The sequence below is a fragment of the Melospiza melodia genome, chromosome 7 (genome assembly GCF_035770615.1).
Source record: "Melospiza melodia melodia isolate bMelMel2 chromosome 7, bMelMel2.pri, whole genome shotgun sequence".
Taxonomy (NCBI): Eukaryota; Metazoa; Chordata; class Aves; order Passeriformes; family Passerellidae; genus Melospiza; species Melospiza melodia.
This window is the reverse complement of record NC_086200.1, coordinates 30,894,000-30,906,614: the sequence shown is the minus strand read 5'-3', so window position 1 is coordinate 30,906,614 and position 12,615 is coordinate 30,894,000.

Here is a 12,615-nt window from a genome sequence, read left to right as displayed (position 1 = left end):
ATAATATAATATAATATAATATAATATAATATAATATAATATAATATAATATAATACTATATTATATTATATTATATTATATTATATTATATTATATTATATTATATTATATTATATTATATTATATTATATTATATTATATTATATTATATTATATTATAATTATTATTTAGCCCAAGTAGTAATTAGTCCATGTGCTCCTGACCTGCCAAAAAATAAGAAAGATTAAAAATCAGATTAGTTTTTCATCTAAAGGGCAAGAACTGACTGGGATGAGGGTGTGCAGTGAAAAACCTCCAGGTACAGATGCTTTTCTCCCCCAGATGTTTCTCACAGCTCCTGATTTTAAAACAATTTTTTTTTATTTTAGCTCCTGGCCTCATTTCACCTACTGAATTTTGGAAAGGGTCAATGGATTTTTGTTTTGATTTTCTCCCCCCTGAGATTGCAGAGAAGCTGCTTTCCCAAATGAAAACCTTTTTTCCCCCTTTTTTTAAACCAAGCCTTGAAAACACCGCGGAAGAAAATGTAAATATTTTCATCCCAGTTATTTTACGGACTAAAAGTGATTTTTTTTTTTTCCTCCCCCTTCAGCTGCTCTTACTCCAAAACCTGGGTCTTATTTAAAAGCTCAGAGGGGAATTGTTTAGAAAACCAACCTAATGCTTGGAGCCTTTGCTTTGATTTCTCGGGAGCGCGGCCAAGCCTGTGCTGCTGCGGGAATTTGGGGATTTGAGGACGGGAATTTGGGGATTTGGGGACGCTCTGGTGTCTCTGGGCTGAATCTGAACCCGGCCTTTCCCAGATGCTGCAGCCCCTCCAGAACGAGTCCTGACCCTGCCCAACACGCAGGGCTGGGATTTTTGGGTTTTTGGCACATCCCGGTCCCGCACCAGCACGTCCGGATTGGGGGCAGAAAGGAGAAATCGCGGAATTCCCGCGTGTGCCAACCCAGGGGCTGCCCGCTGTTAATTGCCAATTAACGGGCGCGGTGTGCCCGTCTCGTCTCCTTGGCATCGGCTGCAAACACGGCAGCGTTCCCGAATTTTCTCTCTCTCTCTTTTTTTTTTTTTTTTTTTTTTTGGTTTGTTTTGTTTTGTTTTTTTTGTTTTGTTTTTGGTGCTTTATCTCTTTTTTGGGGGGTTTTCTCTCTTTTTTTTTGGATTTTCTCTCTTTTTTTGGGGGGGAGTTTCTGTCTTTTTTGTTTCCTTTTTGGGGGGAGTTTCTCTCTTTTTTTGGATTTTCTCTTTTTTTGGGTTTTCTCTCTTTATTTGGGGGTTTTCTCTCTTTTTATTTGGTTTTCTCTTTTTTTTTTTTTTTTTGTTTTCTCTCTTTTTTGGGGTTTTCTCTCTTTTTGGGGGGGTTTTCTCTCTTTTTTGGGGGGGTTTTCTCTCCTTTTTTTTGGGGGGGTTTTCTCTCTTTTTGGAGGGTTTTCTCTCTTTTATGTTTCGGATTTTCTCTTTTTTTTTTTTTTTTTTTGGGTGTTCTCTCTTTTATTTTTTGCGTTTTCTCTCTATTTTTTTGGGGGTTTCCTCTCCCGTTTTCCACCCCCCTGCCCCCGTTTCAGGTCGCATTTCTGCCCTCCCAATTTCTCTCCTCCTTTCCCGAGGTTTTTCTTGGCCCGTGGCTGGAGGAGCAGGGGCGCCCAAGCGCGGCACATCCTTTGTGCTGATTGTAATTACTCGTCTCTAATTGCTGCTCAGCAAATAAACAACGCGGGGCCGGGGCACTCGGGCATTGTGCAACCCGGACATGGGACAGGCTGGGAAATGTTGGATTTTACCCTGGGACACACTGGGAGAAGGGAGTTGGGATCTCTGTGGGTATTCTGCACAGATTTGCAGTAGGAAAAAATCCCCTTTTCTTCTTTTTTGGGGTGGGATTTTTGGGTGGGATTTAAGGGACAGGCTTGGGAAATGTTGGATTTTACCCTGGGACACATTGGGAAAAGGGAGTCGGGATCTTTATGGGTATTGTACACAGATTTGCAATAGGAAAAAATCATCTCTGCTCGTTTTTTGGGGTGTTTGGATCTCCTCATCCCACGGAGCTCCTCATCCTATGGATCACCTCCTGATCCCATGGAGCAGCAAAGCCATGGTTCTCCTCTTCCCTGGGGTTCCATCCTCAGCTCCTGATCCCATGGTTCACCTCTTCCTTGGGATTCCACCCTAAGCTCCTCATTATTTTAATTCCCTAATTGCTTGCATGGAGCTCCTCATCCCACGGATCTCCTCCTCATCCCAAGGAGCTCCTCCTGATCCCATCGATCTCCTCATCCCATGGATCTCCTCATCCCTGGTGTTCCTGGGTTCCATCCTGAGCTCCTGATCCCACGGATCTCCTCACCCCATGGATCTCCTGACCCCACGGATCTCCTCACCCCATGGATCTCCTGATCCCATGGATCTCCTCACCCCACGGATCTCCTCACCCCATGGATCTCCTGATCCCATGGATCTCCTCACCCCATGGATCTCCTCACCCCATGGATCTCCTGACCCCACGGATCTCCTCACCCCATGGATCTCCTCCTCCCTGGTGCTCCTGAGGCTGATCCCACAGCTGGATGTGCAGGGCAGGGATCCAGGCCAGCCTGGCCCCTCACCTGTGCCCCCTGTGCCCCCTCACCTGTGCCCCCTCACCTGTGCCCTGCCCCAGGGCCCTGCCCAGGCAGGAGCAGCCACCCGGGCCTCACGCAGGAGATCCCCGGCTTATCCACTCACCCACCTCATGTCAGTTAATCCTCCTCATCCCCGACCCCGTGCCTGTTCGTGTTCCTCATCCCCGGGTTTATTGCTGAGCTTTGCCTTTGGGCAGCGCCCAGCACGGGCGGCTTGTGGGAGTGCCTGGAGCCGCCTTTTCCAGAGCCAGCCCTGCTGCAATGCCCCAGATCCAGGGGGGTTCTGGGCCTGCCTGTGGGGACGGGACACCTGCAGGGGCAGGGACAGAGTCTGGCTGGGATTTGCGGAGCTGGGAGGGACGGGAAGGGCTCCATCCTCCTCCTCCTCCTCGCTCCTTTCCAGGCTGAAACCCCGGCCCGCTCTCCATTTGATTCCCAGTTTCTCTCTCTCCCTCCCTCCATCCCAGCTTTGTTTTCCTGACCTCCTGTGCTCCCCTGGGCCTCTCCGGGCTCAGCCCCAGCTCTGCTGCTGCTCTTTCCTCCCTGAGCAAGCCCGAGCCTGCAGAGCCAGCAATCCTTCCTGCTCACCTGTCCCTGCTGGCACGCAGGGCACGGGAGCTGCCAGCCCTGCCCGTGCCCTGGCCCCGGCTGGCAACACCTGGGAACAGCTGGAAACACCTGGGAACACCTGGGAACACCTGGGAACACCTCACTGTCCCCACTGACAGCCCGGTGCTCTCCCCTCCCAGTTTTAGGCCACTCCAACCCAGCTCTTTGGTGGGAATCCAGGATGTTTTATCCCCCCTCTCCTGGATTGCTGTGAGGGCAGCACATCCTAATTAAAAGCCATTTTAATTGCGTTGTGGGGAAGCAGAATTCTTTGGGGTTTTTTTGTTTTGCTCGCACGAGGCTCCTGCTCTGCTTCATTTCACACCCCTCAGCCGCAATAAATTCGGGTTTGTGGCGCTGGCAAAGCTTCTGCTGCTCCCCCAAATGCTGCAGGGGCACCAACTCCTCCTCTCACCCTCCCCAAACCCCTGCCAGGACCCTGCAGGGGTTGGGTCCTGCAGCTCCACGAATTCATTCCCACCTTTGAAGCTTTGTAGCTCCGGAGCAGATTTTGATGTCAGAAAGGGGGGAAAAGGGGAAAAACATCCCCGGGGGAGCAGAGCCCTCCCTGCATCCCTTCCCCAGCGGCTTTTCCTGCTCCTCCCCGCAGTGACAGCGGGGAGAGGATTAATTAGGCTGCCTGTCAGGCCTTGGCAGGCGGCAGCTCTGCCACGCCAGCGCTAATTAATCCCAACAAAACCTGCCTTTATCTGCGGGCTGGGGTAAGGCCAGCGGGATGCACCGTGCCCCGGAGCCTGGCACCCACTGCTGGGCACAGAGAGGGGCTGGAAATGGGGGTCCCGCCCTGGGCTGGCAAGGGAAAGGGGCTGGGGGCTCTGGAACCAGCGGTGACATCGGATTTTGGGGGGCTGGCGGCTCTCAGGCAGGTTTGGGGCTGGGGGTTCCCCAAATGTGGAGGGATGGAGAGGAAATTCCCCCTAGTGTGGAGGGGTTGGGGATGAAGAGGAAATTTCCTCCAATGTGGAGGGGTCAGGGATGAAATGAAAATTCTCCCCAGTGTGGAGGGGTTGGGGATGAAGAGGGAATTTCCCCCAAATGTGGAAGGATGGGAAGATGAAGAGGAAATTTCCTCCAATGTAGAGGGGTTGGGGATGAAGAGGAAATTTCCTCCAATGTGGAGGGGTCAAGGATGAAGAAGAAATTTCCTCCAATGTGGAGGGGTCGGGGATGAAGAGGAAATTTCCTCTAATGTGGAGGGGTCAAGGATGAAGAGGAAATTCTCCCCAGTGTGGAGGAATTTGGGATGAAGAGGAAATCCCCCCCCGTCCCTGTTTTCTGCCCTAAAGGAGATTTTCCTGATCTCAGAGCAATCCCTTGGGTGGGCTCTGGCCCTTCCATTCGTGAGGGGCTTCCTGCATGAAGCCTGGTACCTGTTGATGCTCAGACGCCTGGAAAGCCCCATTTAAACCAGAAATGGATGTAAAACAACCCCTCGGGGAGCACACAGCCCTCCAGGGGGGTGCAGGTGTGCTGCTGCCAGCCTGGCACTGCCGAGTGCCCCCCGTGCCCTGCTGTGCCAGGCTCTGAGCTGCGGAGCTCCCCTCTCTGCTCCTCCTGCTGGGCTGAGGGAGACTGATAAGAGCATTATCGGCAGGTGCAGGCAGGACGGAGCTGCTGCTGCTGCTGAGGCAAAATCCTTCAGTTCCTAAGGAAGGGAGAAGGCCAGGCCAGGCCAGGCTGGGTGCTGCAAATCCATCCACACGCGGGCTCAGCTGCTGTTTCACCTGGCTGAGGATCATCCCCAGCACACACCGGTGCGCTCCTGTCCTTCCAGAGTTCACTCTCCAGCTGTATAATTAGGAGAACTTTAATTGCCCCGTGATTAAGTGACTTTTGATTCCCCTCTCATCAAACGTAATCTCATTTGCTCCTTCTCCTTTCCCTTTCTTTCTTTTTCTTCCCCCCCCCCCCGCCCTCCCCTCCTGGAAATTGAATTAACATTCCATCTAATTACTCAGCCACTTCTCTAATTGCTGAAGGGACTGTGGTTGTTGTGCTCATTTAATTAATTGAGACCCGCGATGTTTAATGAGGAGGAGGATTTATTGGCTGGGGAGTTGGCGCGCAGGGCTCTGGCAGGAGAGGGAGGTGGATGCCAGAACAGCGGGGCAGAAAAGGCTGGATCTTAAATCCCTCTTTTTCTGAGGTATAAATATGGAAAAAAACCCACTTTCCCTGTTGGGGAGGATCCTTTTTAATGCAAATTAAAAGGACTAAAATGCGTTGTGGAGAGGGTGAATCCTCTCCAAAGGTGACCCTTGGGATGCTCACCGGTGTGTGCACCCCATTCCCGGTGTGTGCACCCCATTCCCAGTGTGTGCACCCCATTCCCAGTGTGTGCACCCCATTCCCAATGTGTGCACCCCATTCCCGTTGTTCTGCACCCCATTCCCAGTGTTTTGCACCCCATTCCCAGTGTTTTGCACCCCATTCCCGTTGTTCTGCACCCCATTCCCGGTGTGTGCACCCCATTCCCAGTGTGTGCACCCCATTCCCGTTGTTCTGCACCCCATTCCCGGTGTGTGCACCCCATTCCCAATGTGTGCACCCCATTCCCAAAGTGTGCACCCCATTCCCATTGTTCTGTACCCCATTCCCAGTGTGTGTACCCCATTCCCAGTGTGTGCACCCCATTCCCAGTGTTCTGTACCCCATTCCCGTGTCCTGCTGACCCTCTCCAAAATCCCGGGGTTGGCTCCTGGCGCTATCCCAGGGAATGTTTGAGGGTTGGCAGTGCCATCCCAGGGAATGTTTGGCAATGCCATCCCAGGGAACGTTTTCAGTGCCAGCCCAGGGAATGTTTGGCAATGCCATCCCAGGGAATGTTTTCAGTGCCATCCCAGGGAATTTTTGAGGTTTGGCAGTGCCATCGCAGGGAATGTTTTCAGTGCCAGCCCAGGGAATGTTTGGCAATGCCGGCCCCAGGGGAGGCAGCGCCGGGAACAGAGGCGCATTCAGCAGGGAGATAACAGAGATAACAGCTCCTGCTGCCGCTGCCCTGCGGGCAGGTGGCCTTGGCTGCGCTCCCGAGAGGGATTTGAGGGATTCCGTTGTGTTTTGCCTTTCTGTTGGCGGGGAGCTGCCCGTTGCTGTGCCCCCGGGGGCAGCAGCATCCAAAGGAGGCTCCGCTGGGATTGGATGTGGGAAAGGAGCTGTTGGAAGGGCTTGGAGCACCCTGGGACGGTGGGAGATGTCCCTGATTCCCCTGTCCTGATGCTCCAGGTCCTTCTCTCCGGCTCCTTCCCACCCCTTGGTGCAGAACCTGCCCCCGTGCGAGGCCTGATGCTCCCATCTGTTCCCATCGTTTCCACGCTTCCCTCGCACCCCCAGCCAGCCAAACCATCCAAACGTTTTATCTGCAGCCCTGCCGGGCATCTGGAAGCTCCAGGCATCCCCGTTTCCGTGGCAGAGGCTTTTGCGAAGCTTTGAAGTGGAGCCCCAGCGTCGGAAGCCGGGCTGGGCTGGCAGATCCAGCTGCAAACCTTCAGCTGGAGCTGGAGCTCCACGGGATGGCTCCACAATGAGGGATAGCCCCGCTCAGAGCGCAGATTTTGGAGGGATTTTACCTGCCAGGAATGTGATGGAGAGGGAGGAGAGAGCAGAGCTCCTGGGCTGGGTGCTCCCATTGCCCTGCCAGGAGCGATGGCACCAATCCCCAGGACATTCCCTGAAATTCTTCTCCCCTGGCTGTGCCTGCAGGTCTCAGATCCATCCCGTCCCTTTTGCAGCATGAGGGCATGAGGCTGGGAGAGCAGATCCTGGGCGTTCCCATGGCTGGGGGAGGCAGAACAAGGATTGCTCCTGTCCCAAAAGGAGCCCAGGTGCAGCTGGGACATTGCTGTGGGATCCAAAGAGCAATGGTGACCCTCTGAGCACCCCAGCTCTGCCAGGATGGGCCTTGGAAGGAGTTTGGGGCTCTGGGGGTTAGGCAGCTCCATAACGCACTCAGTTATTTTGGGAAAGGCCTGAGGAAGGCAGGCTCTGCTCTGCATCCCCTGCATCCCACTCCTGGAGCAGCAGCGCTCATCCCTTCCCCAGGCAGACCCTGCTCCAGAACCAGCATCGCTGGCCGCAGAAAATAAAGGAAATTTGGCTGCTGAAATCCAGTGTGAAACGTCCTCGCATCTGCTGCTCATGGGGAACATCTGGTGTGAGACCTGAGTGCCCGGGGAGACGTGAGAGGAGCTGAGGAGATGCCCCGGCAGCGGGCAGGGGCTGTGACAGCTCCAGAGCACGGCCCTGGGCAAAATTCCCAAATTTTCATTCTGGGGGATGGCAGTGGTGAGGGCAGGATGCTGCACAGGGGCTGTGAGAGCGCAAGAGCAGAGCCCTGGGTAAAATCCCCCGATTTTCATTTTAGGGACTGCCTGATGGTGAGGGCAGGATGTGGCACAGGGGCTGTGGCAGCTCTGGAGCAGAGCCCTGGGTAAAATCCCCCAGTTTTCATTCTGGGGGCTACCTGAGCTCAGGCGACAGGTTCAGGATGCTGCACAGGGGCTGTGACAGGTCTGGAGCACAACCCTGGGCAAAATCCCCCAATTTTCATTTTGGGGACTGCTCAATGGCGGGGCCAGGATGCTGCACAGGGGCTGCGACAGCTCCGGGGCACAAACCTGGGCAAAACCCCCCAATTTTAATTTTAGGGACTGCCTGATCCTGGGGGCAGGATGCTGCACAGGGGCTGTGACAGTTCTGGGGCACAAACCTGGGCTAAATCCCCCAATTTTCATTTTGGGGGCAGGATGCTGCACAGGCAGCTCCGGAACACAGCCCTGGTGAAAATCCCCCAATTTTCATTTTGGGGACTGCCCGATGGCCGAGCTCAGGTGCCAGAGGGAGAAATGAGATGTGGCAGCACTTCTGCGCCTGCCTCACCTCTCTGAGCCCCCCGGGGCTTTTGTGCCCCCAAAATCTCCGTGTCCCCACCCTGCCAAACATCCCATCAGGGCAGGGACACACGGGGAAGGTGCAGGACACCGCGATCCTGGAAATCCCATCTGTTCCCCTGCCTAAACTTTGCTTTTGGGGACTCGGTTTATTAGAGCTTGAACTTTTAATCTGTTCATAATCCAGAGAGTGGCTCCAAGGAAAGAGAAGGGTCTGGAAAAAGGCAGAGCCACGGCTCTCCTGCATCCCAGAGCGTGCCCAGGGCTGGAGGAAAAGGGAATCATAAAAATGGGATGGAGAGTGATCGTAACTCACAGTGACAGGGGAGGGGTCGCCGTGCTCAGACCCCACTGCAGGAGCCACTTTCAATTAGGGATTTTTTTTTTTGGCAGGTTCCCAATTTTGTGTCAAGCTCTTCTTTTAGCTGGGTCAGCCTCATCTGTGTAATTGAGTCCCTGCTGAGAGGCGAGGCGGGAGGGTTGTCTTTGCTGCGAGGAAGGTGGAGGGTTGCTCCTCACAGGAGAATTTCCCATCCAGCTCTGGAAGCTGCCTCCGAGCTGAATTTTTCCATTATCAAAGGAAAAAAAAAATAAAAGAGAGAAGTTTTTTGGATACTACTCGATTTGGGTTGAAAATAAAATTATTTTTTCAAGAGGTACGCCAAACAAAAAATAGGATTAATCCGAGGTGTCCCTGTGCCACCTACCCAGGCTGGATCCAAGGTCCTGCTGAGGGGCTGAGGCAGCTCAAGGGCAGGAACGGGACATCCACGGGTTTGTGCTGGCCCGGATATCCCTGCCCTGGCCTGGAGCAGGGTCTCCCCTCAGCTCCTCCTCAGCATCCACCGAAAATATGTTAAAAAATCTTTTATGGCCCAGAGCCTCCAGGGACGGAGTCACTCTGAGCTGGTTGTGTTTGTGTTGATGCCGTGTGTAAGGGTTGCCGTGGCTCTGGCCCGGCCCGGCCTGTCCTGGCTGGGAAATCGGGGCTGGGAACAGGGACAGAGCGAGGCAGGGCTGCTGCTGTCACCTGCCAGGCCAGCGGGGACACGGGGACAGCGTGGAGACACACACAGAGCCACGGGACATGGGGACAGTGTGGGGACACACACAGAGCCATGGGGACACACATAGAGCCATGGGGACACACATAGAGCCATGGGGACACACATAGAGCCATGGGGACACATGGCAATGCCCTGGGGACACACACGGAGCCCTGGGGACACACAGCAGAGCCATGGGGACACACACAGAGCCATGGGGACACACACAGAGCCATGGGGACACACACAGAGCCACGGGACATGGGCACAGTGCGGGGACACACACAGAGCCATGGGGACACACACGGAGCCATGGGGACACACACAGAGCCCTGGGGGCACACACGGAGCCATGGGGACACACATAGAGCCCTGGGGACACACAGCAGAGCCATGGGGACACACACGGAGCCATGGGGACACACACAGAGCCCTGGGGACACACAGCAGAGCCATGGGGACACACACGGAGCCATGGGGACACACACAGAGCCATGGGGACACACACAGAGCCACGGGACATGGGCACAGTGCGGGGACACACACAGAGCCATGGGGACACACACGGAGCCCTGGGGACACACACAGAGCCATGGGGACACACACGGAGCCATGGGGACACACATAGAGCCATGGGGACACACACGGAGCCATGGGGACACACATAGAGCCATGGGGACACACACAGAGCCACGGGACATGGGGACAGTGCGGGGACACACAGCAGAGCCATGGGGACACACACAGAGCCCTGGGGACACACACGGAGCCCTGGGGACACACATAGAGCCGTGGGGACACACACAGAGCCCTGGGGACACACACAGAGCCATGGGGACATACACAGAGCCCTGGGGACACACACAGAGCCCTGGGGACACACACAGAGCCATGGGGACACATGGCAATGCCCTGGGGACACACATAGAGCCATGGGGACACACACAGAGCCATGGGGACACATGGCAATGCCCTGGGGACACATGGCCGAGCCATGGGGACACACGGCAGAGCCCTGGGGACACACACAGAGCCCTGGGGACACATGGCCGAGCCATGGGGACAGATGACAATGCCTTGGGGACATATGGGAGTGCCCTGGGGACACACTGCACTGCCATGGGGACAGCCTGGGGAACATATGGCAATGCCTGAGGACACACGGCAGAGCCCTGGGGACACATGGCAGAGCTTTGGGGACATGGGGACAGTGTGGGGACACACAACATAGCCCTGGGGACACAGGCATTGCCCTGTCTCACGCCTCTCTTTCCTTTCTCGCTATCTCGCACCATTTCGCCGCAATCCCCACATATTTATTTTATTTTTTTTTTTTTCACTCTCCAGCTTTTCCCGGCCGGGGCTCGGGGTGTCCCGGGCGTCTCACGGCCCATTAGGATGCGGGAATGAGTCCCCACGGCCGGGTCAGGGCTCGGGGCTGCCGAGCAGAGGGCAGGGAGTGAATGATGAGCTGCATTTCCAGCAGGGGTGGGACTGGGAGTGAATGATGAGCTGCATTTCCAGCAGGGATGGGATTGGGAGTGAATGATGAGCAGCAGGTCCAGCAGGGATGAATTTGGGATCCGACTGCTCGGGGTGCAGCGATCCCGGCGATGCTGGGATGGATGTTGGGATGCTGGGACCCCATCCCAGCCTGTCCCTGCAAATCTTGGCTTGGGTTTTGCTGCTCCCAGGGGATTTTTTCTCCTCGTTCACAGCCCTAAACCCCCCTCAGCCCCTGGCACCGCTCAGCCCCCTCCTTAATTAACTTTGCAGACTCCACAGCCGGATTTGATGAAAAACATCCCACAAAAAGCCGATGAACAAGTCACCGAGCAGCGCTGCGGCCTCCTCTAATGATATTTGCTTTGTGGTTTTGGTTTGGAATATCTCCCTCTCAACTGAAGGAAGCCGCCGGCCTCTCGGGCTGCAAGGATTTGACTTTATCCCTTCATTTTCTCCCCTTCCTAAACGCTCAGTTCCGGCACTTGGGACCCAACAGCAGTTTGAAATTGGCTGTGACACAGGAGATGCTGACCCCGCTCCTTTCCCTGCCCATTCTTGCACCGAGATGCATCTGTACCCCAAATTTCTTGGGGTTTTATAAAACCCAGCTCATCCCAGGTGTGGCTCCTTGCAGGGACCTGCTGCTGTCACCAAGGAGGATTTGTCCCATGTCCAGCAGCACTTTCAGCAGGTGCCACCTCTTGGCTGCATCCTTTGGGAAAGGCCTTTTATCCAAAGGGATGTGTGGGAGCCACCCCAGCTCCTTCCCTGGGCCACCCCAGCTCCCTCCAGTGTGGTTGTGTTTTATCTGTGGAGCTCTGGAAGGATTTGGTTCCGTCATGCTGGAATTTTTATGACTCCTTTGTGTGTACATAATGCGATTGCCCTGCAACAGAGGGAAATTAATCATAGTTCCTTTGTTAGTTTTCAGGAATTTTTAATGTCTGTGTTTTTGTTCATCTGTCATGTCCAAATGTGGGGTCCATGGGCTATTTGACATTTCAAATGACTTAATTGCTTAGATTTTCCCCCTCGCTGTTTACAGGCACTTGTTCCTCGTGGGTTCGGTGTGTGACATTCTGTACCACGGCTTTTCTGCCTGCTTCCAATTTCCCACTCCATTCCAGTGGTTCACAGCATCCCCTCTGGACCCATTCCAGTGTTTCACAGCATCCCCTCTGGATCCTGCGTCCAAACCCCTCGCCTTGGGTGTCACCATGCTGGAGCACATAGGGATGTGGGAACCCAGGGATCCTTGGGGTTCCTTGGGGTTCCTTGGGGCTTTTTCAGGATGCTGCACGAGGAACCAGCCCGAGATGTCCCTGCACAGCGTCTGGGAGCAGCAAACTCGGGGAGAGCCAAGGGGAATGTCCAGGATCAGCCTGGAGACGCTCTCAATCCCAGCGGATCAAGGGAGGCTCGGCTGGTCAAGGAGAGGCAGCCAAGCCAAACAGGAGAGGCTCCCAAGCCTCCTGCACGGGCCAGAGGCTCCCAGTCGCACTCTGGATTGTGTGATTTGGGTACCGACCCAGCTAGAGACAGCAGGGTGAGGTGTGGGGATCATGGAATGTTGGGATATTCCCCAGATCCCACAGGGATCATGGAGCCAGGACAATCCCACCGTGAGCAGCAGGCAGGCTGACACTCGGAGCAAACACCAGGGGATGGGTGGATGGATGGATGGATGGATGGATGGATGGATGGATGGATGGATGGATGGATGGATGGATGGATGGATGGATGGAAGCTGCCTATCACCAGCTGTGTTACGCACGTCATTAGCAAAACGTTAATTAAAACAAAAGTCGCAAATTGTACCAGGCTGTGCTGCCTCCGCTGCGGCTCCGTAATGGCTCCGGCGCTTCCTTGGGCACGTTCGCTCCTTCTCCGCCGGGGCTGCTTTGCATTAAGTTGTTTGTTTAGC